The following is a 6,106-nucleotide window of genomic DNA, read 5'->3' as shown; positions in this document are numbered from 1 at the left end:
TCTATTTGGGAGTAGTTTTGTTCTGCTGAAGTTAAAGACCTGGAGGCAAAAGAAATGGGGCGCTCCGTGCCATCTGGCATGACATGGGAAAGCACGGCACCCAGTCCATAAGGTGAGGCGTCACAAGCCAAGGCGACGTATTTCTTTAAATCGTAGTGGACCAGAACCTGAGAGGACAGAATGAGCTCTTTAGAAAGCCGAAAAGCTTCTTTACATTTATCTGTCCATATCCATTTAGCTCTTGTATCCAGTAAGCGATGTAACGGGTAGAGCTGGTGTGCTAGGATCGGCAAGAAGCGGTGGTAGTAATTTAGGAGGCCAAGGTAGGACCTGAGCTGTGAGACATTCTGGGGAGTAGGGGCATGGGTAAGGCCTTTCACCTTTTCTTTAGTAGTGTGTAACCCATGTCGGTCCACAGTGTGGGCACAAAATTACAGTCGAGACTTGAAAAATTAGCATTTTGAAAGATTGCCACGTAAACCGTACCGTTGGAGTCTTTCTAGCACAGCTTCAACATTCTTTCTGTGTTCTTCATCAGTGGGACCAGTAATGAGCATGTCATCTAGTAAACATTGGGTGAAAGGTATGCCTGCCAGGACCTCATCCAGATGGCTGGAGCTGGGGCTATGCCAAAAACCATGCGGTTATATTGGAATAATCCTTTATGGGTGTTAATGGTCAACAGATGGCATGAATCTGGGTGTACTTGCAGTTGCAGGTAAGCTTGCTTTAAGTCTATTTTTGTAAACTCTTGCCCCCCAGCCAGTGAGCCAAATAGATCTTCAAGTCGAGGCAACAGGTATTGATCCACAAGAAGTTGGTTGTTCAGGGTAACCCTGAAATCTCCACAAATTCTAATGTCTCCATTCTTTTTCTTGACAGGCACAATTGGCGATACCCATTCACTTCTATCAACTTTAGTTATGATCTTTTCAGCCAATAGATGGTCCAGCTCTGCTTCCACTTTCTTCCGCAAGGCAAAGGGCACTGATCTTGCCTTACAAAAACGAGGTGTAGCACCAGGCTTTAAGATAAAGTGGGCCATTTTTCCTTTTACCGAGCCCAAAGAGTCCTCAAAAACCTCCTTAAAGCGTGACTTCAGGGATTCCATCCAATAGTCTACCTCAAAAAGCAATGTACATTGGGCAATGGCAAGAGGGGGCATGCCCAGGGCTTTGATCCAGTCCCTACCATACAGCGGAGGACCTCCTTTACTTACAACATAAAGGCGTAGAGGTTTACTTCGCTTGCCTAATGTCACAATGGGTTTCACATAACCTAAGGGCTGTAGCAGTTCCTTGCTGTAGGTTTGTAGTGTGAGATTTGTAGGTTGGAGCGGTAGGGACAGACCCCATGCCTTTAAATCAGTCCATGAAATGACGGACACAGCCGCCCCTGTATCAACATCCATGGAGAGAGGACAGCCATTGAGTGTGACATCCACTTTTATCGCAGGAGTGTTCCCAGCTATCCGAAACAGTCCAACATGCTGGACGCAGGTCTCCTCATCAGAGCTGGAGCCGTTCTTGTCACTATCAACATGAAATGTCTGTTTACGTCTACCTTTTGTGTTAGTGTTCGGGGAGTGTGATCTGCGGCAAACACGCCCAATATGACCAGTCTTTCCACAACGAAAACAAATGACCTCCTTGAACTTGCAAGCAGGTGCACTGAGCGAAGTGTTACCACAATGGTAGCAAGTTGGTATCCTAGAGACAGAAGAATTAGGGTGGCGAGGTTTAGGTTGATTTGGCGATGGCCGTCATGGGTGTCGGGTGATAGCAGTGTGGAATATTTCCTCTCCCTGACTTGCAGGACGTTCAGGTGGTGCCTTCAGTAGGGTGGCGTCCCGTGTAGCCAACTCCATGACCGTAGCAAGGTCCGTGGCTTTCGTCAGAGTCAAGTCGGGTTCTGTGAGTAAATGTTTCTGTATGGCTGGGTCGCAGAGTCCCACGACAAACATGTCGCGGAGAGCTGTCTGCAGGTCTCCAAACTGACAAGTGGCAGTTGGTTTGCGTAAAGCAATGATATAAGTCAGGGATCTTCAAACTACGGCCCTCCAGTTGTTCAGAAACTACAATTCCCATCATGCCTAGCCATGTCAGTGAATGTCAGAGTTTTACAATGCCTCATGGGATGCCTAGTTCCACAACAGCTGGAGGGCCGTAGTTTGAAGATCCCTGATATAAGTCATTATATCCTCCCCAGCATGCTGCCTCCTACTGTAGCATTTAAACCGCTCTGCGATTTCTAACGGCTTTGGGTTGTAGTGCTCATGTAGACTGTGAATTAACTCAGGTAAGGGTTTAGAGACCGGCTTGTCTGGAGAAATGAAGTCTCTGAGAGGGCCATATGCAGCCTGACCCAATGCTGTGAGGAAAACGGCAACTTTCTTTTCTACAGCCACACTATTTGCTTCCATATACTGCTCCAGACTCTCCACCCAGGAGCTCCATGATTCAGCAGCAGGATCAAATGACTAAACAAACCCTATGAAAGCCACGTGTTCCTAAAATCCACAATCCTCGTCGCCACTGTTATGTCCCTTGGACGCAGGGTCTCTCAGGGTGTTTCTAGAAATGCTGCCAGTGTCTGCTCAGCAATAGGGATGAGCCGAACACCCCCCTGTTCGGTTCGCACCAGAACCTGCGAACAGACCTAAACTTCCTGTGAACTTTAGATTGTGAACGTTCGAGTCCCATAGACTTTAATAGGGTTCTAAAGTGCTAATTTTAAAGGATAATATGCAAGTTACTGTCCTAAAAAGTGGGGACATGGATCCCCAGTGACGTGTGGGTGACCCCGTCCCCTCTGATGTAACGCAGGTTTCCGTTACATCAGAGGGGGCGGGGTCACCCACACGTCACTGGGGAACCCCTGGCTCCCTTCACCAGCGTCAGAGGGGGCGGGGTCAGGTGACGGGTGGCCCCGCCCTCCTAATATAAGAAACGTCAGCGCTGGGCTCTCTGCAGTGTCTCCGGAGTGGAGACAGAAGAAGGATGTATGGACAGCGCTGGACTGAAAGATCCCCCGTCGCTGGATACGATCATCCATCGCTGGACCCCGGAGACCCGTCGCTGGATAGCAAGAGTGGATTAGCACCGCTGGAATCTTTTTTTTATTTTTAATAAAGGAATTTTTCAAAAGTGTGTTTGTCTTATTTAAACATTTTTACACTTTCTTTGTGAAATGGTAGGGGTACTTTTGTACCCCCTTACCATTTCAAACAGGGGGGGGGCGGGATCTGGGGGTCCCCTTGTTAAAGGGGGCTTCCAGATTCTGATAAGCCCCCCGCCCGCAGACCCTCACAACCAACAGCCAGGGTTGTGAGGATGAGGCCCTTGTCCTCATCAACATGGGGACAAGGTGCTTTGAGGGGTCACAGACCCCCAAAGCATCCTCCCAATGTTGAGGGTATGTGGCCTGGTACGGGTCAGGAGGGAGGGGGGGCCGCTCTCTCGTCCCCCCCCCTCTTTTCCTGTGGCCTGCCAGGTTGCGTGCTCGGATAAAGGGTCTGGTATGGATTTTTAGGGGGACCCCCACGTAAATTTTTTTTAAAATTTGATGCGGGGTTCCCCTTAATATCCATATCAGACCTGAAGGGTCTGGTATGGATATTTAGGGGGACCCCCACGTCAATTTTTTTTTAATTTGACACAGGGTTCCCCTTAATATCCATGTCAGACCTGAGGGGCCTGGTAATTGAATTTAGGGGAACCCCCACGCTTTTTTTTTTTTTTTTAATCAATGAATGAATGAATTGTCGGCTAATACAGAGAACACTCATTGAATGTTCTCTGTATTACGGGACCCGACAATTTAGCCGCAAGTGATTTTAAAAGACTTTTTTTCCTGCACAAATGACACTTTGTGCAGGGACAGTTCTAAGCACCAGAAACATGCGCCCCTTCACAGGCATACTATAGATACCCCCCAGCTACGAAATTTAAAGGAATATTACACTTTCATTGTTTCACTTTAATCATTATTAAAATCACTGCTCCTGAAAAAACAGCCGTTTTTAAACCTTTTTTTTGCATTGATCCATATCCCCTGGGGCAGGACCCGGGTCCCCAAACACTTTTTAGGACAGTAACCTGCATATTACCCTTTAAAATTAGCACTTTAGATTTCTCCCATAGACTTGTATAGGGTGTTCCGGCTTTTCGAATTTGCTGCGAACACCCCAAATTGTTCACTGTTCGCTGAACAGACCAACAGGCAATGTTCGAGTAGAACATGAGTTCGACTCGAACTCGAAGCTCATCCCTACTCAGCAAGTTACACACAGGCTGGAGGCACTTCTAGGGTTGCCACCTGTCCAGGATTCACCCGGACAGTTCGGGTTTGGAAGCATGTGTCCGGGTTTCAGACTGCCTGAAACCCGGACACATTATTTAGACTGGACTATGGCTTCCCAGCAGGGTTGCTGGCTGCAGTCGTCTAAGCTGAGAGTGTCTATTACACTCTTTTTCATGCTGCCCAAAGCCAGAACTAACAATCCCCCTCACATACAGGTGAGAGAGGGCTTGATCTGCACCTCTTCCTCCCGGCCCTACCCCTCTGGGTCTGCCCACACTCCTTAGAAAAGGAAAGTGTGGGCTGTAAATTTGAAGTTCAGCAGCTTCAGATACACCTGGATGAGAGGTGCTGACTGCCAAAGGGGTGAGTGAGCTCACCATCCATCCCTGTCTGTGACTGAAGTCTCCTCCTTCTATCTCCTGTCTCTGAGTGGGTACACTAAGGTAAATCGGGGTTCTCAGAGCACCCCTTACATCAGAGCTCCCCTTTACACCTGAGGCCACAGTGTTCCCCCCTTCAATCAGAGTCTGCTCCATACATCAGAGTTCTCAGTGTCCCCCCTTAAATCCGGGTTCCCAGAGAATCCCTTATGTCAGATTCCCCAGAGTTCTCCCTTACAGTGAAAGGAAACTCTACAAGTTCAGATATAAAAGGGTGAACTCTGATGTAACTTCATATGATTAGAAATGTTATTTAATAGCGAAATATATGTATAGTTTATTCTACAAAAAAAAAAAAAGAATGCCCATAAAGTGTTCGGGTTTGGCTTGAAGAAAAGGTGGCAACCCTAGGCACTTCTTATCCAGGGAAGGGTTTATTACTCACTGAGAAAGCAATGTACATTCTTACATGGAGGATTAATATACAACAGATCTCCCTCTACGTATCATGCTGCTGCTTCCAGTCCCACACACACTGTGCCTGACTTCCCGGTACAGCCCCTCCCCCAGCATGCAGCAGGAGAAAGGGGTTAAGGGCCACAGTGATTCTGCATAAACATTACAATAAAGCTAACATGCGTGTGTCGTAACTACGTTCTGTGCGCGGAGGAAGGTGGAACGGAAGCGACGAACGTTATAGCGAAGGTAAGATTTTAACTTGGGACATGAGCGGTCTTATCTTGAATCTAGATTGAGGCCTACATAAGGTTGCCACCTGTCCAGGATTCACCCGGACAGTTCGGGTTTGGAATCATGTGTCCGGGTTTCAAACTGCCTGAAACCCGGACACATTATTCAGACTGGACTATGGCCTCCTAGCAGGGTTACTGACTCCAGTTGCCTAAGCTGAGAATGTCTGTTACACTCTTTCACACTGTCCAAAGCCGGCACTAACAGATCCCCAACATACAGATGGGAGAGGAGAGAGGGATCGATCTGCTCCTCCCCCCCCCCCCTCACGCCTACCCTGCTGTGTCTGCCCACACTCCAATCCCCGGCACTGTGCCTCAGAAAAGGAAAGTGGGGCCTGTAAATTTGAAGTCTAGCAGCCACAGATGCATCAGGATGAAAAGGTGCTAACTGTCAAGGGGTGAGTGAGCTCACCATCCATCCCTGTCTGTGACTGAAGTCCCACGTTATCGCTCCTGCCTCTGAGTGAGTACACTAAGGTAAATCAGGGTTCCAAGAGCACCCCTTATATCACAGTTCCCCTTTACACCAGAGGCCACAGTGTTCCCCCTTACATCAGAGTCCTCTCCGTACATCAGAGTTCTCAGTGTTCCCCCTTACATCAGAGTCCTCTCTGTACATCAGAGTTCTCAGTGTTCCCCCTTACATCAGAGTCCTCTCCGTACATCAGAGTT

Source organism: Lithobates pipiens, unplaced genomic scaffold (assembly GCF_037356315.1).
Source record: "Lithobates pipiens isolate NorthernLeopardFrog02 unplaced genomic scaffold, aLitPip1_a1.2 Scaffold_28, whole genome shotgun sequence".
In the NCBI taxonomy this organism is placed as follows: domain Eukaryota; kingdom Metazoa; phylum Chordata; class Amphibia; order Anura; family Ranidae; genus Lithobates; species Lithobates pipiens.
The sequence above is the reverse complement of the archived record's forward strand: the minus strand, read 5'-3'. Positions refer to the sequence as shown.